Genomic DNA, 22,798 nt, shown 5'->3' on the forward strand with positions numbered 1-22,798 from the left:
TCACCAGACAACTTTGTCTATCTTACTGTCACACTCAGCCAAACACTGGGATATCTAAATGACACAATAATGTGGTGTGTCTCAGTTCCAGCCTAGGCATCAAAGGGAAATGCCATTTCATCGCTTTCTTATAGTCCTGTAACAGCCTTGTCTCCCCTTTTCATCTGTGCCCTGAAGAAACTAGGGTGTTCTTTTCTTAAACTATAAAAGAACCCATATTGTTATCTTAGTCAACACTCATCAGTAGCCTTCTATCACTCTTGGGATAAAATCCAAACTCCTTCCCACAGCCTACATGGCCCTCTGGGAGTTGATCCTTGCCATTCTGTCTACTCTCTGATCTCCTCTCCTGGTCTTTTTTCCTTGAACACTAAGTTCCAGTTATCCTGATCTTCGTGCTTTTTAAACATACCAAGTTCATGTCTTACCCAGGATCTTTGTACTTTTTCCTTCTCCTAGAAGGCTTTTTACAGATTTTCAAATACCTTCCAAAGTCTTGTCCTCAAGATGTCTGCCAATACGTTACCTTATCTCCTTCAAAATACCTTCCTTGACCACGGTCTCTAGAATACCCCCCGTTTCCCCATTCCTCCCCATTACCCTGTTTCTTTTCATGGTATTTACCACTATTTGCAATTTTAATAATGTATTTATTCATCTCTTTTCATCTGTTTCTTCTGCCAAAACACAATCTATAGAAAGGCAAAGACTTTCAGCATTTTGTTTATAGCTACATCTCTTTAGCCCGAGCCTAGAGCAGTGAGAGAAGCAGCTCAGAGAAAGTAGGCAGTCAAGAACAGGAATGATCTAAAACAGAGCCTACCTTGTATTTGTAAGTCATAAATATCACTTGATCGCAGAGGGGAGTAACCTCAAAATGTATTATTTGAAAACCTAAAAATCATATTTTTTTGTTGTATAGTTGACCGGGCTTTAATTTTCATAAAGATGGCACCTACTCTATTGTTGCTAATTTACCTATTTAATTATGCAAACACTATTTAATGAGTTAACCCAAAATGTATATTTTGTCATGTGATGCTTAAAATGCTGCTGGATGAAACATTAAGAACCATGAATCATTTAAATATATTCAAGATTATATTATTCAGCTATATAACAAAAGTCTGAACTACTATTTCAGTAAAAGTCAATGACATTCCTTTCACCAAAACAATATTTTTACTCTGAGTTTTTTAAAAAACACAATTGTGAGAATGTAAGCTAGTTTGGCTATGATATCTTATTAGTGTCGCTGAATTTTAATCAGAACATGGAGTTATGTGGGGCGAAAAACACAATAATTTGTATCTGATGCAATACACCTAGCTATACTGCAAATAATTAGATCTTAGTATCCAAACGTGAAAATTCAGTATGAGTGAACTTAAAATAGTATTTGAGAACAAACCAGTAAAACAAAATGAAATTCGTACTACAATTGTGACCTTAAGCTATGGATATTAGAGCAATTACTCTCTACTCTCCTGCATATGCAATCAACCTGAAACGTAGAACAACTTAGTACTTCCTAAAACTTATTTCCTCCAAGGTTAAATTACAGTTCTGTCCCTTTAGAATATATTCATCACAGTACATTTCAACAAAAACAGTATAGGCTCTAACAAAACATTAAGGATAAAGCTCCTTTCATTAAAAAAGAATTTGAATAATATCCCCAATAATCTGAGAGAATGTAGATATAGATTTGTCAATATATGAACAGAATCTTATAGAAATAACAAAATTTCCAGAAATAATTATAATCTGCTTAAAAATAAGAACCACCTCCTTATAAAAGTTCTCCCCACCCCATGAGAGATGGATTGAAGGAAGGAAGGAGTCATGCTTTCATTCTGTAATTCTTCATTGATTATCTTTTTTGTCTCCACATCCCGGACAAGGTGTTGGGAATCAAAGATAAGCAATCCCTAGAGGCTCTCAATGTTTCCTAGGTGAGCTGGATACGCATGCCTAATTAAAGCATGTCTCTCCCCGTAACTCTAAGAAGAGGTGCGCCTCCCGGGATCTGCTAGGAATTGCCTATATTCTTCTCCGAATGTGGTCAACACTTATGGCTGTACCTTATAATTTAGCACTTAATGAAATATCTTGTCCAGTGTCTAGATGCATTGTTCTTTATTCTCAATTCATATTTTGTAATGTGCAACCATGATTTATTAGTATTTTTTTATTTCTTTAAAATGCCCAGTACGATAAAAGACTGACAGTGGACACCAATCAAACAAAAAGATCATGATATATACAATCTAGGTCATAGTACAGGGGAATCACCCTTTATATTAGAATATCAAAGGAAGAATTCTATATCATATCATCTTTGAGCACGTACTTAAAATCAAATATCAGAATTCCAGATTTCTTTTAAAAGAGAAAAGTTCTCTACATTGCTTATCATTACCAAGTTCTTACTTTACTTATTCATTTTGTTTATTGAAATCTTCCCTCATAGAATGTAAGCTCCATGGGACAGGGATTTTTCTCCAGTTTATTTACTGTCCTATCCCAAATTACTAAAAAGGTGCCTGACACATAGAAGGGACTCAATAAACATCTGTAGAATGAATAAAGGAAGAAATAATTCCTATTTTCAAAACAAGCCAGAAGAACGTTATTGATGTAGTCTACATTATACATATGGAGAGATGCACACATAGGAAATATATATATATATAGGATACATAGGGAAATATATAAATGGGAGATATATGTATATATTATATATGCAAATGAAAGAACAAACTCTCATAAGGTCAATAAATGAACAAAGTTTAATGATTATATCATAGGTCAATGGAATGTCCTGACATACTTCCTCAGTACTAACATGTGTATAAAATAGCCTAGTATTTTGGAAATCAGACTGCATTTTTGAATTCATTTGTACATGTAATTTAATGGCATTCTAATTGTTTTTCTCCCTATCTAAAGGCTATTAGTCATTTTACAGCCCGTGTGTCCCAATTGATGCTTTATTAGAATTGAGGAAGTATGTTCATTTGCTGTGTATTGATAATCAGTATCATGTTATTATCATGCTATAACCATGGTAAGCATCCCTGACACTGGCAATATGAATAGGTATGTCCAGAGGAAGGTACTTTCTTTGTAGAACTTTCTCAGCAATTCAGATAGCTGCCCCTGGGTAGCTACTGTATGTTGTTTTATAATGTAGTCCTGGGAGGTAGTTATTTTTACATAATATTAGTTAAATGGGAAAGACTCAACTCAAATTTTATTAATTTTATTGCAATACTTTTTTTAAAAAAATCATTAAAATGCTAACTAAATAGCAGAAGGGCAGTAATTTTCTTTCATATGACCACACTAAATTTAAGTAAAACACCAGTAGGATAGCAAACAAAAGAAACAGAAATGTCCAGGTGCAAACTACTTTCTGCTTTGATGGATACTCAATGTGTTATGATGTTAGATGGTGAACACAGTATTTATTGAACACTCACTATATGGTGGGTTCTTTGAAAGGTGCTATTCATTTATTGTGATCCCTGCTTTGTGGATGAGGAGACTGAGACTGAGAGAGGTAACTCATCCAGGGTCACACTTATAGTCAGCAGTGGAGCCAGGATTGGAATTAAGATGCTCCTTCATTCAGCTTCAGGGTACTTGCTCTCTTCTTTACAGTGCTGGTTTAATTTGAAAGCAGCCTAAGGCCAGTCCAGGAGCTACCTGCAGGAGCAAGATTCATAGACATGCAACCTGTATAGACTCACTTAGAACCCCCCCACCCCGCCGATATCCGCTCCTATCCTCATTGCATTCCCCTCCCCCAACCTAGTTTAAGGCTCTGCTATCACTATTTTGACAATTTAAAATTCTTAATAACTTTGAATAAGCAAACTTGCATTTTCATTTTGCACTGAACTTTGTAAATTAAATAACCGATTCTATTCAGTATAGAAATTTCACAGAATACTTTCACCTCGGTTATTGTTATTGAATTATTTTCCTTTTGAAAAGATATCCAAGCAGACTAAATTTTCCTCCGTATATGGGTATGAATTAGCAATTTGTTCCTGTCATTCCATTTCTAATCTACATAATTTCAAACTGACTCTACCTGGTATAGACTCTTTGGTCAGTTTTTTTGGGGGTCTTCAGTCCCTCTTAAGGTTGGCCTATGGATTAACCCTTTTATTTTTCTCCTTTTTAGAAGGTTTATCACAGAGTTCTTTCCTTCTTCAACTAATTTCCTCCCTCAGATTGTGACTGAAGCTATTAATTCAATTATTTATTAAAAAGTAATGAAAAAAATCATACTGCAAAGGTTGCACACTGTCACCAGCACGCTCTTCAAAGAGCAGTTGCAAATTGACCTTTTGATCAAAAGAAATGCACCAACCTGATGCTGCACTTGCTCTTGCAGTTGTTCCTGTTATATTATTTATTTCATCTCTTTTTGGCCAGCTGGAGTTATAATATGCTTTGAGTCGCTAAAGGGGCTTTTAAGAAAGCAAGATAAATGCATTTATGTCATATGGAGGTTGCGTGCTAATTACTAATCTGACAGGGTGTAATAACAATACAAAAGCATCAGTGAAGAGAAAAAAATGAGCAGAATATGCAATTATTTTATGAAATAGTTTCTTTCCTGGAGGGAGAAATCTGCACGTTTACCATCTGTAACAAAGGAGATGTTGAACTATATAAGTGAATTACCCCAGCTCTGAGTTCATGTGTATATGTAATGGGATGAACTCGAAATGACATTAAGTAATTTCATTATTGTCCAAAATACAAATAAAGAACACTAAAAGGCATGACTAACATAGTGAACTCCAAAGATGGATTTTCAAAGTTTTGCAAAGGGCTACAGTAATTTATATGAGAAATCAAATGTGATATAAAGTAATATACATTTTCCCAGATTACAAAAATATATATTGCATAAAGCTATCATTATTCTTCATAACGCATGTGAACAGAATATCCACAATATGCTGTAAGGAAAAGGAATCAGTCCATTAACACCGCAGTGTAAGAGTCAGAAGTTTCATTTCTCATAGCACATTTAGTAACAGAGTTAAATAATCTGGAAAATGGCTCTGGTTAATATTTAGAAAGAGTCTTACTTTAAATGACCATAGTGCAAAAGGGTTTTCATGCCAGCCTCAGACATAACATTGAAGTGTTTACCTCAGTCTCTGTAAGTCTCTTTCAAGGACTTTCCAAAAAAATAAAAATAGTTACTCTTCCCTAAAAAGTTGCCATGTTAATGGAGAATAGAAATATTACTTCAACCATACCATGTAATACTTCTCCATCCTTAAAAGTACAAATTTTTGTCTTTCTGTTTTTAACATTCAGGGTGCTAAATAATCCATATGGCTATATGTTTACTCTTTTAATGGGAATAAATGCACTTTAAAGATATGGAGACCCACACATGTATTAATCTTAACTGGCCTGTGAATCCTAACAGCCAATAGTATCACGTCTCTCTTTTGGGAGGTCAGAACAACTCTACCTCTATCCTCTTAGCATTCCGATTGGGTCTGAGAATGAAATTTACAAAAATTAGATTAACAGGAGAAAAGCAAAATGTAAGTTTTATATGGCATGGGAGCCCTCATTAAAAAAACCCAAAAAACTGAAGAGCTAAAGAAGCAGTTAGAATCTATTACTTATACAGAGTGAGTAAGACAAAGAGTAGTAAAAGTGAAGAAGCAACTAAATTATATATGGAGACTTCAGAGTTATATCAGCAGTGTCTGCATAGAATTCTCTCAGTTTCGACTTCCCGTCCTTGAGGATAAGGACGTTGCCTCTTTCTAATACAGGAAGAGCACCTTTCACATGGGAATTTCTTGTTCTGCTTTTGAGAAACAGCACAAGGTCAATGTGATCTTTTCACATCTGCTATTTTTCAAGTGTCTTTAACTTAAATAGTCAATATGCAGGAATAGCACATTTTAACCCCTTCACCATCCACCTAGAGCACTCAGACAGCTGCAGAGAACTGTTGAAAAGATTATGCTTTAGCTTGGGCTACATGCCAGAACTATGATTAAAAGATGGGAAGACAAGCATGTTTAGGAAAAAGAAGTGCCTTCAATTACCTATGCTGTTGTCGCCTTTACTCTTTCTTTCTCCTGAGATTATTTCATGACTTCAGGTATGCCTTGCATACTTATTTAATTTTGTGATATTTTTGTTTTGTAATTTTTAAAAAAACTTTTGAAATAGAGTCAAACATTAATTGTATTTAGTAGATGTCTCTGAGCTCTAATGTAAATGACTTGTGGCGCCTCAGAGGAGCATTCTTCCCTTACGGACTCTCCATACATGACATCAATTTATTAGGTTGGGGCAAATGTAATTGGGGTCGGACTGTGAATTTTAAATCATTACAACTAGGCTGAAACACGTCTTTATTAGTCAAAATAGCAACCATTACAATCAACACATTTTTGCCAGTGAGATTCTTGTAGCGTAAAAATAATGCTTCGGGATTTGACAAACTCTTGGAAAACATGTTCTGAATCCTGCTGGTTGTGGAAGCATTTTTCACAGTTGTCGAGATACCTGAAGAAGTGGTAGTCAGTTGGCGAGAGGTCATGTGAATATGGCAGATGAGGCAAAACTGTGTAACCCAGTTCATTCAACTTTTGAAGCATTGGTTGTACACTGAACGTGTGGTCGGGCATTGCCATAGAGAAGAGATGAGCCCTGTTGACCAATGCTGGCTGCAGGCATTGCAGTTTTCAGTGCGTTTCATCAATCTGTTGTGCATACTTTTCAGATATAGTGGTTTCACCGGGATTCAGAAACTGTAGTGGATCAGACTGGCAGCAGACCAACAAACAGTGACTATGACCTCTTCTTGGTGCAAGTTTGGCTTTGAGACGTGCTTTGGAGACTCTTCTTGGTCTAACCACTGAGCCGATCATTGTGGTTGTTGTATAAAATCCACTTTTCATCAAGTCACAATTTTTTTTTTTTTTTTTTAGTTTTTCTTTTCCTTTTCTCTTTTGAGACAGTGTCTCGTTCTGTCACCCAGGCTGGAGTGCAGTGGCCTCATCTGGGCTCCCTGCAACCTCCACCTCCTGGGTTCAAGCAATTCTCCTGTCTCAGTCTCCTGAGTAGCTGGGAGGGACTACAGACGCAAGCCACCCCACCAGGCTAATTTTTGTATTGTTAGTAGAGACGGGATTTCGCCTATTGGTCAGGCTGGTCTCGAACTGCTGACGTCAGGTGATCCAGTCATGTTGGCCTCCCAAAGTGTTGGGATTACAAGCATAAGCCACCATGCCCGGCCACGCATGTCACATCTGATCAAGAAATGCTTAATTGTTGTTGCACAGAATAAGAGAAGACAACACTTTAAGACAATGATTTCTTTGATTTTCTCTCAGCTCATGAGGCACCCAATTACGGAGCTTTTTCACCTTTCCAGTTTGTTTCAAATGCTGAATGACCATAGAATGGTCGACGCTGAATACTTCAGCAACTCCTTGTGTAGCTGTAAGAGGATGCCCTTCAACGATTGCTCTCAACTGGTTGTTGTCAACTTCCAATGACCTGCCACTACACTCCTCATTTTCAAAGCTCTCCTCCGTTTCAAAACTTCTTGACCCACCACTACAGTTTACGTTCCTTAGCAGTTCCTGGGCTAAATGTGTTGATGTTGTGAATTGTTTCCGCTGCTTTATGACCCATTTTGAGCTTGAGTAAGAAAATCGTGGCTGGGCACGGTGGCTCACGCCTGTAATCCCAGCACTTCGGGAGGCTGAGGAGGGTGGAACCTGAGGTCAGGAGGTTGAAACCATCTTGGCCAACATGGTGAAACCTGTCTCTACTGAAAATACAAAATTAGCTGGGCGTGGAGGCGGGCACCTGTAGTCCCAGCTACTCAGGAGGCTGAGGCAGGAGAATTGCTTGAACCAGAGAGTTGGAGGTTGCAGTGAGCCAAGATCACGCCACTGCACTCTAGCCTGGCGACATAGCAAGACTCTGTCTCAAAAAAAAAAAAAAAAAAGGGAAAATCACTTAGATTTGCTTTTTGTCTAACATCATTTCCATAGGCTAAAATAAATATGAAATAAGTAATAAGTCATTAGTAGAAAAACATAAAGCGAGAAATGCACATTAAAATGATGTAAACATAACCACATTTACTTAAGAATGTGTTCCAATATCAAACAGCAAATTTCAGCAATGCAAAAACCACAATTACTCTTGCATCAACCTGCACCGTCTGCATTTTCCATAGTAAATATTTCTGAGAAGAAAACAAAAATAATATTATCTGAAAATAATTTATAAAGCAGTTTTTAAATTGTAATTCTATCTTTGGGTATTTTTCTTTGTGCTGATGTATGTCTTCTTCTAACTCCACATACATCTAATTCTTATTCTAATATGACTGTACAATTCATAATTTGAAAAATTACTTAAATATATGCATTTACTCTAATAGCCCTGTAAGTTGAAAAAAAAAAAGAAGTACGCCATATAGTTTATGCAACATGACATAAGTTTTATAAAAAGTACATGTAAACATGCATAAAGAAATCCAGAAACATGTATTATATACAAAAATATGTGATGGATCCAGTGGAGCTTAATCCTACCAGTGTTATCACCATTTGTTAACGTTTAGAAGACTGGGATCCAATCTGCTCAACTAGATTTTTTAAGTGAGTAGGACGGATCACTGCTTATTAAGCACACAATATAAAAAAGGCACATTTGTCTTGCTTGGTTGATTTCATGCTCGTAGAGTAAGCAAAAAGGAAATGTACCATCAGGCAGGTGAACAGTACCCCTCATATGTGAACCTTTTGAGAACTGGATGAGTTTTTAGTTATCCTGTACGTATTATGTTAGTCTCATGTTTCTTTACTTTTTTTTTTTTTTTAATTGAGTCTGGTTTCCTGAAAGCTTCTCTCTGAATATATTTAAGGATGAACTCGTTGACCTTTTTTTCTTCCATTCATCTGGATTATTCAACATCTTGGAAATAATGACAGGAAATAAGTGTGACTCTAATTTCAATATTGCTTTATTTAAAATTTCAAATTCATTTTATTGATGACAATGGATATTTCAAGAAGATGTACATGAGTCATCCCCTAGCCCAGTGATAAAGTGGGAGAAGGTGAAAATGCAATAATTTCCTTCCTCCTTTCCTTCTGCACCAATTCCCAATCCCCTTAGAATTCTCTTGTGCTATGTAAAAAAGGACACATAGGGCTTCACATATGCCTCTTCACAAAAGAGGCATAATTTCTTTTCTGAATTTTTGAACATTTGAAGTGTTTCATTCCCCAGAGTATTCACCGTGGCATCACTTTTAAGTCCCTAGCTGTCTCACATTGTGATGTTCCTTGCCCAAGCTCAAGTTTTGTACTATGCCTTATTTTCCTGTGATCATCTTCATATGAATGTTTCAAGGAGGTTTACAATTACATCAGTAATAAGGGCTGAATATTATCACTCCTTCAGTCAAAACTATTTTTGAGCATCAAAAAAACTTGATTTATATCATGTATTAGTGTATTTATTTTGAACAATGGAACTGCTTAAATCTGAGAAATAGCTTTTTGTGTAGTATAAGCCACATTTCTGGTTATCATATTCTATTACTATAACATGATTTTTTGGTAAGAAATTACTTATTAAACATAATCGAAAGTCCATTACTGAGAGTTGTGACATAGAACAGTATTATTATTCTGCTCAGTATACTGCCACCTATTTTGTTGTAGGTGAAATTCATTAAGAGAATTAGAGAATTTCAACTGTCATGTTAGAAGAGAGGTAAAATTTTTTTCAGCTAAGACCTGATTTCCTTAAACATTTACTATCTTTAAAATATCATGGTCTATCTCTGTAGATTGTGACACACATTCTGTAGACTCAGAATTTATCTTCCTTTTCAAATTTGAGTAATGCCAAAATGTTTTCCAATGAAAAGCAAGGTATTTAATAAGATTGTTGGTTAAGAACTGAGTATTAATATATTCTAAAAGTCTTTTTAGAACTCTATTTAGAATTTTAGAAATAATGTAGTCAAAAGATTCTTTGCCTACATTATTTCATTTTATTTCCAATGGAATTCCATAGCAACTGTATTATTGTCCCCATTTCACAAGAAATGCAGATTCATATATAGTAAAAATTAGGGCCAAAACCAAAGTATATGCACATCTTACAATTGTATGATTATTAATGAGCAACATAATTGGTGATGCATACTTTATTTATGGTACTTTTTGTTTTCAATATAATGGAAGACATGTTACTCCAAATAAAATTGATCACAGCTTAGTTTAATGTTTCTCTCATGAGATCTTCCCTTCTATTTTTATCTTATCTATTCACTTTTTAAAAAACCCTTCTATATCCTCTACCCCACCTCAGGGCTCATCTCTACATCATAGTTTTCCCGGTACATTGCCCACTTAAAATATGTTCATGTTGTTATTAATTCTGAGTTCATATTCTCAAGAGAAGAAAGTTGATAGACTATATTCATATTTTAGTGTGATATCAGAACATAATGGCACTGGTTGATCTATTTATTTTGTTGTAGCCTCTGAGTTACATTTGTTTCCGGTACAATCAGCTTAGGTTGATCATGCGGCAAGCATTGTTACCTAAAATTTACCCCCTTCACTAGGTATCTATAGGACAATCATGGACACCTGAAATAAGCAATGGGAAAGAGGGGGTGAGGTGAACGGGTGAATATTTTTCTTGATATTTAAAATGATAAAACTTAATCAGGAATGTCATATTTTAAAATGATAAACTGCATTAGAAGACATAGCACTGCTAGGAATGACAAATGGCAAATGCTTCATTCAGGGCTCAATTTTTATTTGATACTGAGAGCTCATACTGCCACTAGATAAGCTCAGTACAGAAAACTTTCAAAATGGAATCCTTTGTAATCCCTGGAAATTCCCTGGGAGGACCTCTGGATGAGGATACTCTACTGTTACCTAAGCCTTCTTCCATCTCTTCAATTTATATTCTTAGTTGCCTTTCTTTAAGATTTTGTACTACAGAACACTTTAAAGTATAACCACAGCATTTTTGCTGTTCTAATACAAACTTGACTTTTTTATCTGAAGAGCAGAAATCGAGAAATGTAAGCAGTTTGTAAAAGGTCATCTAACCAAGGAGAGCTATGAATTCAAACACCTGTCTTATCAGATCTGTTAGTGTTCCTTAAACCACCCTTCTTCTGTCCAAAGCTAAATTTAAAAATATTCTAAATAATGGGACACACCTGTTATTCAATTTCTTTGGAAACAAAGTGAACTAACTGAATACTCTGATTTCTGAAGATATTTTATATATCAACTCTTTGGATAGTTAATTTTCAATACTGAGGAAACAGTAAGCTATATTATAATGAAAACCAAAACTTGTTTGAAATCTTTCTTCGATTCATAAGGAACTCCGGTGACACTTTTATGAACATTTTTGCTGTGTTCAGAGTGCTGCTTCTTCCCTAATTTGTAAATTGAAGCCTCATCTCTGATGTGGCAGTATTAAGAGGTAGGGCCTTTAGGAGGTGATTAGGTCATGAAGGCTCTGCCCTCATAAAGGGGGTAGTGTCCTTATAAAAGAGGCTTGAGGGAGACCTTTTGCCCTTCCGTCATGTGCGAACACAGCTATAAGGCACCGTCTAGGAGAAGCAGACCCTTACCAGAGTCTGAATCTGCTGGTGCTTTGATTTGGACTTTCCAGTCTTCAGAACTGCGAGCAGTAAGTTTCTATTGTTTATAAATTACCGAGTTGAAGGTATTTTGCTGTAACAGTCAAAACGGACTAAGACAGAAATTGGTGCAAAGAAATGGGGGTACTGTATTTGCTCTAAGAAATACCTTAAAATGTGGAGTGGCCTAGGAACTGGTTAATTGGTAAAGGCTGGAGGTACATACTAGAAAAAGCCTACATCATCATGAATGGACCATTAAGGGCGATTTGGTGGAGGGCTCAGAAGAGAGCTATAGAGAAAGTCTCAGTCTTCTTAAGAGATTGCCTGAGTGGTCGTGTGATCATGTTGATAGGAATATGGATAGTGAAGACCATTCTGGTGAAGTTTCAGCTGCAACTAAGCTACATGTTATTGGAAACTGAAGGAGAGGCCATCCTCTTTATAAAGTGGCAAAGAACTTGGATGAATTGTGTTAGTGTTCTAGTGCTTTGTAGAAGGAGAAACTTACAAGTGATGAAATTGGATATTTAGCAGAATAAATATCTAAGCAAGGTGTTGAGAGGTTGAGGGTATGGCGTGGTCTCTCTTGACTATTTACAGTAAAATGGAAGAAGAGAGAACAAATTAAAAATGGAATTTATAATCAAAAGGAAGCAGTATTTAAGATTTGAAAAATTCTTAGCCTGACCATGTTTAAAGTATGAAAAAGACAGTTTCAGAGAGAACACCAAGGATGTGGCCAAGCAAACCTTGCAAGCAACTCTTGAATAAGGAGATTTGTGTATTGTCTAGGTGCTGCTCCTCAAGACAAAAAAAAAAAGAATGACCCTGGGCCAGGCACGGTGGCTCACATCTTTAATTCCAGCACTTTAGGAGGCTGAGGCAGGCAGATCGCTTGAGGCCAGGAGTTCAAGACCAGTCTGGCCAACATGGTAGACCCTGTCTCTACTAAAAATACAAAAAATTAGCCAGGTGTGGTGGCACCTGCCTGTGGTCCCAGTTACTCATGAGGCTGAAGCACGAGAATCACTTGAACCTGGGAGGCGGAGGTTGCAGAGAGCCAAGATTGTGAATTCTGTTACTGCATTCTAGCCTGGGCTACAGAGCGAGACTCTGTCTCAAAAAACAAAAAACAAAAAGCAAAAATAAACACACACACACACACACACACACACACACACACACACACACACACACAGAATGACCCTGAAGGCATTTCAGAGGCAGGACTGCCTTTCCCATCATAGGCCCAGAATTCCAGGGTCTTCAGAGGCAGAGTGATTTGAAGGATCTACCCAACCTGTGACTCCAGCAGGTAGAAGTGCACTTCCAGCTGCCCCTCCAGAGGGCACAGTGTTTGAAAGGTGCTATTTCTGCTGGCATGCAGAGTACACAAGCTCTAGGCACATCGTTATCTCCACTTCAGTTTCAAAGAATACTTCAGAGAGACTTGAAGCTTAAAAATAATCTCTGGCTTGATGTCTTAACCTTCCAAACAAACTGGGGTGGTAAATGAGTCCTCAAGGCTCCAGGAAGCCATGGCCCCGTGGTTTCGCTGGGCACAGCTCATGCAGCAGCTCTGATACATGGAAGTCACACTCCTGCATCTCTCCTAGGCAAGAGTTGCACACTGGTAGCTCTACTGGTCTCTTGTCTTGGGAATATCCTTCCCTCTACAGTTCTCCTGGGCCTGTTGTTTGCCCTGTTGGATTTTGGACTTTCTTGAGACCAGGTACCTCTTGCTTTCTTACTATTTCTCACTTTTGAAATGGGAATGTCTGTGTTTCACCATTGTATTTTGGAAACATATCACTTGTTTGATTTCCCAAGCTCACAGCTGGGAAGAAATTTGCTTCAGAATGAATTATAACCTTAAGTTTCACTCATATCTTATTTAGATGATATTTAGATGTACCTTTGGACTTAGGCTTTAAAGTTGATGCTAGAATAAGACAAGACTTTTGGAGTATTTGAATGAAGTAAATGTATTTTGCAAATGAGAAGGACGTTAACTTTGGGGGTCCAGGGACAGAATGCTGTGATTTTAATGCTTGTCCCCTAAAATTTATGGATTAACACTTAATCCTCAAGTGACAGTATTAATAAACAAAGCGTTTAGGAGGTGATTAGGTCAGGAGGGCTCTTCCCTCCTGAATATGATTTCTGCCCTAATAAAAGAGGTTTGAGGGAGACCTTTTGCCCTTCTGCCATGTGAGGTGCTGTTTAGAGCAACTGACTCTCACCAAACACTAAATCTGCTGGTGATTTGATCTTGGACTTCCCAGCCTCCAGAACTGTGAATAATAAATGTCTATTTTTTTGGAAATTACCCAGTCTAAGGAATTTTGTTATAGCACCCCAAACAGTCTAAGACAATCTTTGAATCCAGAAAACTGGATTCAATCTATGCATGACCCAGAAGCAGTTTTGGTTTTCAGTGAATACTTAAATACTTAAGTTTTCTTACTTGTCATTCATCCTTTTTGCATACAAGCGAAGTGCAGAAATTTTCAGTTGCATAGCCCCTGTATATCTGTTCAACTAGCTGGTTCTTAAGGATCACATAGGGAACAAAATGAAAGAATATAGAAGTGTGTGCCATCAGCTGTGCAAGTTTTCACTTTCCTGATTCTGGAATCTGCAGTAGGTTCCATGGGTCCTTGGAAAAGTTCTTGGCCACATCTAGGTCAGTAAATTGCTTCAATGAGTTATACCCTTCTTTGTTGACTTTGCATTTTTATGTCTCAAAGACAAGAGGTATATTAATTTTAAAAATTGTACTAGCACTGTCCAAAAGTAATATAACGGGGCCACAAATGCAGTCGTCAATTTTCTAGTAGCAACATTTCAAAAATAAATCCAATTAAATTAAAGATGAAGATAATTTTTTAAAATATATTTTATTTGCCTAGTGTTCAAAAATATTTTCATTTCAAATAAAATCAATTTGACATGATTAATGAGATATTTTATATTCCTTTCCTTCATACTAAGTCATTGAAATTCAATGTGTATTTTACTCTTATAACACTATTCAGTTCGAACTTGCAGCATTTCACATTCCCAAATACCACAAGTGGCTCCTGGCCACCATATTGGATGCTGCAGGTCTAAACTGTCACTTCTAATCATTTTATGAGGCAAAGAAGTAGGAATGATTTTGCTATGACCAATTAATACATTATAGAAAAACTTTACAATGATCATTTTCACATACTGTAGTTTTATATGTCAAGATATGTGGAAATCTTTTATGTAAATGTGTATTACTAAATTATGATAGGAAATGAAAAAAATTGACTATAGGGACTAAAGTAAGTGGAGGTATATTCATAATACTAAATTATCCAAATGATATTATAAGCAAACATGAGTATATACATATAGCCCTTATATTACTAATTGAAAAAAAGATGACATCTGCATTTTCCATAGTAAATATTTCTGAGAATAAAACAAAAATCATATTAACTGAAAATAATTTATAAAGCAGTTTTTAAGTTGTAATTCCATCTGTGGGTATTAATTATTTTTGTGCTGACATACATCTTATTCTAATTCCACATACGTCTAATACTTATTCTAGTATTGCTGTGCTATTCATAATTTGAAAAATTAACTAAATGTATGCATTTACTATAATAACCCCGTAAGGTGGAAAAAAAAGCAGTGTGCAGGATAGTTTATGTAATATGATCTAAGTTTTATAAAAAGTATATGTAAACATGCATAAAGAAATCCAGAAACATGTATCATGTTATTAGCAACTGTTTTCTTTTGGTATTAGAATTGGAAGATCAGAAAAGAAATAACACCACTTTTCTTGTTGCGTGTACTTTTTTTTTAGTGAGAAATTTATGGAAGATTTTTAAATTTTTGTTTTCATATCTTTCCAATTAAATAAAAATAGAAAAGGAAAGCTATCTAAAGTAGATACTTATTTGTGTCTTTATTAATTTATGTTGCCATCATACATGTCATTTTGATGCTCTGTCCTGTCTCTCTAGGCTATCAGAAATTCAAGCACATTCTACAATTGTTCTAGACTATTTAGATTGTCCAAATAGGGGAAACTGAAAACATTTATTCATGCAAAACACTAAATAATGTAATAACCACATAACATTTTCATTTCTGACAAGCTTCTGAAGGTCTAGGAACTACTACAATGACAATTAAAATAATCATAATTCAGTATTTGATTGTGTTCAACCGGAATAGATTCACTCTCCCTCTCGGAGACTAGAGCCCTTGATTTTCTGGAGAAGCAAATGGTTTATGGTGTTTAAAATTATTGGGACTATTATATTCATTTATTGATAAAGAATATGTTCATGATGGTTTTTATTTGTTTGTTTTTGTCTTTAAATAGTAAGTTTAGTGACCAAGGGTGATCTTAAAAAATTAAAACTCCTTAAGAGGCCAAGTGTTGACAAGATTGGTGGGAATAACCAGCTGTAATATAAAAGAGAGTGGAAACCCAGCAAAATAAAGATCACAGGAGCATTTAACTGTTTTTCTCCCTGAGTATCTGCTAATCTAAGTAAACCGGGCTTTGAGGTTTGTTGCTCTGCTGGGCAGAAGGAGGAAAGTCAAAGTCAGTGCCTGCCATCTGGGGCTGGGAACCCCATGGGAAACCAAACCCACATTAAATAAGAACCACAAAATAACACACTGTCAGGAAGAGAGGAAGTAATCATGATTCCCATTGTCAGAAATGGGGATGAAGTTGGAGGGAAAGTCTCCATCTACCGTCTAGAGAAGAAGAAAAAGGAAAACAAGTAAACAAAGCAATCTTGAGTTGTGGCTGTGGGCTGTAAATTATTATAACATCTTTGTCTTTTACTCTGGATGAATTAGTGGCCCTTATGGGGCTTGAGGCAGAAAAGTAGTAGGATCCGAATTAAGTTCTAGAAGTATCCCTTGGGCTGCTGTGTGGCAGATGGTCTATAGGAGGAAGGGTGGGTGCAAAGAGGACAGTTAGTTTGCTGGTGCAGTAACTTATCAAGAGGATGTTCAGACCACAGTGACAAGTAGAAGTGATAAAAAGAGTCATGCCTAGACATTTTTCACAGGTACAGCAGTTTGGATTTTCTGACTATAAATATGGAATGTGAGCAAAAGGAGTCTGACACCAAAGTAGTTGAAAACACATACACCCTTAAATCCAGCAATTTCACTCAAAAGTATATTTGTTAGAACTATTACTACTTATGTCAACAAGGACGTCTGTACAAGAATATACTGTTAAACATTGTTTATTATTGTTCATTTTGTTCCCATTACCAGGGGAATAAACAAAATACAATATTTTAAAATCTTGTAATACTATTCGACAATTAAAGTGAAATAGATCTATGTCCATTACATGGCTAATCTTAAAAATAAAATAGAAAAAAAAATAGGTACAGTATAACACTCTTTAGGTAAAGAATAAAATCCACAATTTAATATTATACATTGAGTAGAAATACATAAATTTTAGGAAACATATAGAAACTTGAATTAGACAGACATGCACAGATTCATGGAAGCAATAATTTTTTGACAATGAAGACAATTAAGAAAATCAAGATGAGTACCTTGGCATTTGTTATAATAATCTGCATTTCTCTACATTTTCTAAAAAGATTCATTACATTTATCAAAGTCTTGGTAAAAAAAAAAAAAAAAAAAAAAAAAAAAAAAAAAAAAAAAAGCTGTTTAAAAGAGAATTCTAACCAATAAAATTGCAAGTCACTTGATGGCGTGGATATAATTTTATATAGTTAATCCCCAAGCTTGTAGCTACTCAAATTATGTTCAACAATTTTAGCAAAATTCATCAAAAGCTTACTGTGATCAGAGGATACTCAAAGAACAGGATTCTGACCCCAAGAAACACAATCAGGTTATATTTCTTGTTTTTCTTAAAATAGATACGTTCCTCAAATGAGATAAGTAAAAGTGTAGGCAAAGTATGGGAGATGTGTATTCATTCTTATTGGGAGCAGTTTTTGCTGGGGGAAAAATGTATATAATATTAATTTAGAAATGTATTACATTGTTAGAATAAAAACAGAGGTTGCCAATTCCACAGAATCGTAGAAAGAAAGCCATATTTCAAGTAAGTTCAGAATGTAAAGCAGCAAACTCTTCAGAACTGAATCTCAAACCTAAAAAAAAAAGTGTATTCTGTGTTTTTTTCCCCCAAAAGCTAGTTGAGTTGCAGCACCGGAATATTATATGTCATTCTTAAGCCTTACAATCGCGGATGTTAAGCCTATCTTAATTAAACATGACATAAAATGTTAAATAACATATGTATGAATATTTTATGCGTGAAAACATTTTGAAAGCTCTGCTATGCCACACAAATCTAAGGTACCCAGTTTTATAAACATAGGTATATGAATCTAAGAATAATAATAAAAGCTATTTTAATGCTCACTTACTTAGGGTCATGCATAATCGAAATTAAACTATTAAACTACCTCTGTGCATTACATTATTAAATTACTACTTGAGACCTAAGAGGTTGTAAGTACTAACATGAATGCTGCATTACAGATAATTAGCAGGAAGTTTAGAGAGAATAAATGACTAGCTCAGTTAGTAAGTGGTTCTCTGAAGTTCTGTAACCCAGTTACTGGAACCTCTGTAGTTACTGAGTAGGGTATTTGTGGTCCTTTCTATGGATGGCCGTATAACCTGATCGTTAAATTTTTTTATTTGTAATCAGGGGGATCTGGGTTCAAACTCTAGCTCAATGACTTACCATCTTAATTGCCTCAAAGGTATTAAATTCTTAAGCTTTATGTTCCTTATTTATGAAATTATTGATTATACTAACTACAATAGACATGTTGTATGTTGTAAGAATAGTGTAAGAATTAAAGTAATGCCTAGGTTTAAAATAGTTCCTAGTGTCTAGTAAACATGTGTTCAATTTCTGTTATTATATATTTTTAAACATTATTATAAAGTAGATATGAAGTTAATGTTCAGTCTCAGGTTAACAAATTAATTGAATAACAATTAACACACGAGAACAAATTAGGAAACTTCCGATAATCTCAGATTATTCTGTCATGAATAGTTTTGTCATCATTTGGGATAAAGTACTTTCTTAAAACATTCAACATGTTCAGAATCATATTCAAAATCTAAGTACTAATAATATTCTAGTATTAAGCATAGATTAAATTTTGATTATTATAATTTTCTTTTTGTGAATATTGAGAAATGACCACAATAGCATTTTTGTTCATGTGTTTAATCATTCATGGCATTCCATTTGAAGCCCAACAATATTAGAGTGTGAAAACTGATGATTTAATTTTTATGTAATTAGTTCTCATTTTTTTCTTTTCTTCCTTGTTTTATATTACTTATCTAATCTTAAAACCTCACCTTTTTTTGGGAGAGATACTTTGAGAAAATTCACAGAATTTGTTATGTAATGAAGAAAATAGCATCTTTGTAGGATACACTATTCTAATGTTTTATTGGATGAAAAGTAAATCTTATTTTACTGATGATTATCACCATGTGCAAAAATAATTTTGTGAAGTATTATATTTCTGTTGGCGTCCTTTCTCATATTCATGTGATAAAACATTGATTTCCAAATATCCTTTCACAAATCCCTCAAACAATAACCAGTTTACACTTGAAATGCACATGATCGCTCTCTGTTTCTCCCTCTCTCTTTCCTTAATGCCTTCACCTATCCATTAAGTATGCATATAATTAGGCCTTAATTGCATTTTCTATATCAATTTATCTTTCACTATTTCTTCTGAGAATTCTCTATGAAACTAGACTACATATACATTGCTGTCTTCTCAAAATGGCCACAAATTTGGAAAAACTATAATCTACTCACTTTTACTCAAATGTGTAAATAATCAGCATAGTCTAAAACCACCATTGTCTCTTGTAAAATATACTTGTTCAAATTAAAAGCTAAACTTTTCATAAGTTCAAGCAACAGAGCGCTCTTCTATGAATTTAATTCACTTTGCACTAAAATTCTCTCATATAAGCAAGCAAGCCACATCATGACCTGATTACAAAAGTCAAATCTTAATGCCCCTTGGAAGAAATTATCTCATGAAAATGAGACTTGAAAGAATGAAAATAACCAAGCTAAAAGAGCATTGAATGTCTATTAACTGATGGTTACCTGATCTCTCATTAATTCCTTAGTGTTCAAGCCCTCACTACTATCTTCTGTTAAAGTAAAATTCCTGAAAAACAGACAATAAAAACACATTGTGTTTATAATAGAAGAATTCTATCAAAACTGATCATGATATTAAAAAATGCCATTAGGTAGAAAATATAGCATACTAGATGGAGATATGAACTCTGACATTTAATAGACATGGATAAACACCCCATCTACTAATTTAATAGGTCTCTTGTATCCCAATCTAATCTAATCTATTTCAAGATCCAACTCTAGTGCTTTCTTATCCATGAAGCTCTCATACAGAACACTACAGACCATTCTCTTCTCCAAATAAGTTTTTCTCAATTCATTTTTATTTCATACATATTGTTCATCTCTATGGGATATATAATTATACATGTAATTTAAGTTTAGGCTTCCCATCTAGACTATGAGCAACTTGATGAAAGTGGGGTGATATTCCCCACAGTGGTGCCTGGCACTGTGCCTTTCTCAAAGTTTGTATTCGTAAATATTTCCTTTCCGTATTGCTTAAAACAGCTATCTAGGTTCAAGATAGAAGATTAAAAATTTTGATCTCATAAGTTTATGAGAAGCAGAACAAAATGTAAGTCTTTAATCAAAAACAATTTTAACATTTATTTTCATGATTGCTAAAAACAGTATTTAAATCATATTCAAAAATAAGCAACTTTACCAAAAAAGCAAATAAATGGAACAGAGGAAGGAAAAGGAGATGAATTTTACTTAAGAGCTACATTAATCAACATAGGAGTGGTTATTTGATCTAGATCAAATAATCCTAACTATGTGTGTTTAATTTTAAGACCCAATCTATTTCAACCCAAGACTTAGATGTATAACTGATCTTTCTTTTGTCTCCGGGTAGAAAGAAAAAAGGAGTGCTATTTTCAGGCAGAGAAACATAACAATTTTTAAAATGGTCTAGCATTTTCAAATTATTTATACCTTACCTACTTACATTGCTTGTGCCAGATGTACAGATTTTACATCTGAATAATAAAGAAAACCATGTGTCCTTGTCTGTGAAGCTGCAATTTTACTTCAACAGTAGGAATTTGAGACCATTAATGACTACTCCAAATGTATCTTTCACATTTCAAATAAATTCACAAGCTAGAATATTCTGTTCTCCCTCCAGGGATTTGTATATGCTACTTCTTCAGCCTGGATGCTTCTTCCCTACTCAGTCCACAAAACGTACCTGCTTTTTGCCTCAGCAACATTTATTTATTTTTCAGCTCCCTTTAAATCCCATTTAATCAGAATAAAACCTTCCTTAATGTCTTCTACTCCTAAGCCAGCATCATTTATGATGAACTCTCCTGGTGATTGCTTCTGATTTGGAATTCTTATCTAGTTGTTAAATGTGGGGGTCATTGTGTGATAATTTGATTTACTCCTTGCCTCCTCTATTAGACTGAAAGCTAGGGAGGTGATGATGAGTCATAGATGCTTTTATTCACAGTGTCAGATACACAGTAAGGTAGGTACCCTTATTAAATGATAAACTGGAATTATTTACTTGAAGATATCAATTCATTTTTAAAGTACTGTGCAGCCTCTTCAGTGTGGCATGAATATCAATTATTTGGGGATCAAATTACATTAATAGAATTTGTAAAAATTGTCTACAGCAATGATTTATTTAATGCATTTGGTCTTTTTTCACTTATTCACCTAAGATTATGTTATGCTCCTCACAAACCACCTATTATCAGTATAAGATATATATATATATAGTATATAAATAAATATATATATATATATATTTTTTTTTTGAGATGATGGAGTCTTGCTCTGTCACCCGGGCTGGAGTGCAGTGACATGATCTCCGCTCACCGCAACCTCCGCCTCCTGGGTTCAAGCAATTCTCCTGCCTCAGCTTCCCGAGTAGCTAGGACTACAGGTGCGTACCACTATACCCAGCTAATTTTTGTAATTTTAGTAGAGAGGGGGTTTTGCCATGTTGGCCAGGTTCGTCTCTAACTCCTGACCTCAAGTGATCCAACCACCTCGGACCCCAAAGTGCTGACATTACAGGTGTGAGCCACGCCCCCAGCCCAGATAAATGTTTTCTTATTTCTCCCACTCTTCTCAAAACTATCTACATTTTTGCCCAAAGCTACCAATAGACCTTTCCCACTATTTTTAACACTGATTTTATCGAGGCCAGTCTCTTTAGGAGTCAAGAGCTTGTGGACACTATCCCTGCTTCAGTTGGTCACCAAAAATACTCAGTCCCCTCAACACCCCCTCTTCCCCATTTAGCCAGGTTCTGATTATTTTAAACGTTCAACTTCCATCCCTCCTTCCCGATGACTCCCCCCCACACTCTGTTCATTCGCTTCAACTCTCAATTGCTATTGTACTTTTCTGCTGTTCCACACAATTTAGCAGTTACTCATAAGATGTCTTGTATTATTAATGGATATTTTACACATTCTAGCTTGCATCCCCTAACTAAAACACAAGCTTGCAGAGTCAGGAATTGTACAAAACCACTTCTGTATCCCAAGACAGTTCCAAACACTTCATGGCCAGAGTCCAAATCTCCATCAGGGCTGATCGTTATTCACCTATCAAGTCTTGGTTTCAAATACATTCGTGAAACCTTCATCCTGTCTCAGTACCTGGCACATACCTGTATTATGGTCATTTCAGCCCGTTGTGTTGTCATCTTTTTCTGCTTTCCTTTTGTCTCCCCACTAGGAGCAGAGCCTGATGAGGTAAAGGATTATGTATCTTATCAACTATATCCTTAGTATTTAGCACAATGCCTACTGGAGGATAGGGGCTCGCGATGTATTTGCTAAATTAATAAGTCAATAATCTTAGTCTCCTTTCATTTATGCAGGCATAAGGTATTTTTCTTTTATAAGAAG

The 22,798-nt window shown here is 35.3% G+C and overlaps 1 long non-coding RNA gene across 1 annotated transcript; it reads right to left on the reverse strand.

Moving 5' to 3' along the window:
- Positions 1 to 3,496: 3,496 nt before the first annotated feature.
- Positions 3,497 to 22,548, reverse strand: LOC144341256 (uncharacterized). Its single transcript, XR_013418138.1, has 4 exons — positions 22,493 to 22,548; positions 19,884 to 19,947; positions 4,303 to 4,484; positions 3,497 to 3,711 (listed from the first exon to the last, which is right to left on the reverse strand). It is a non-coding gene; the product is annotated as an uncharacterized LOC144341256 (long non-coding RNA).
- Positions 22,549 to 22,798: the final 250 nt, after the last annotated feature.

Source organism: Macaca mulatta, chromosome 6, assembly GCF_049350105.2.
Source record: "Macaca mulatta isolate MMU2019108-1 chromosome 6, T2T-MMU8v2.0, whole genome shotgun sequence".
NCBI classification, from domain to species: domain Eukaryota; kingdom Metazoa; phylum Chordata; class Mammalia; order Primates; family Cercopithecidae; genus Macaca; species Macaca mulatta.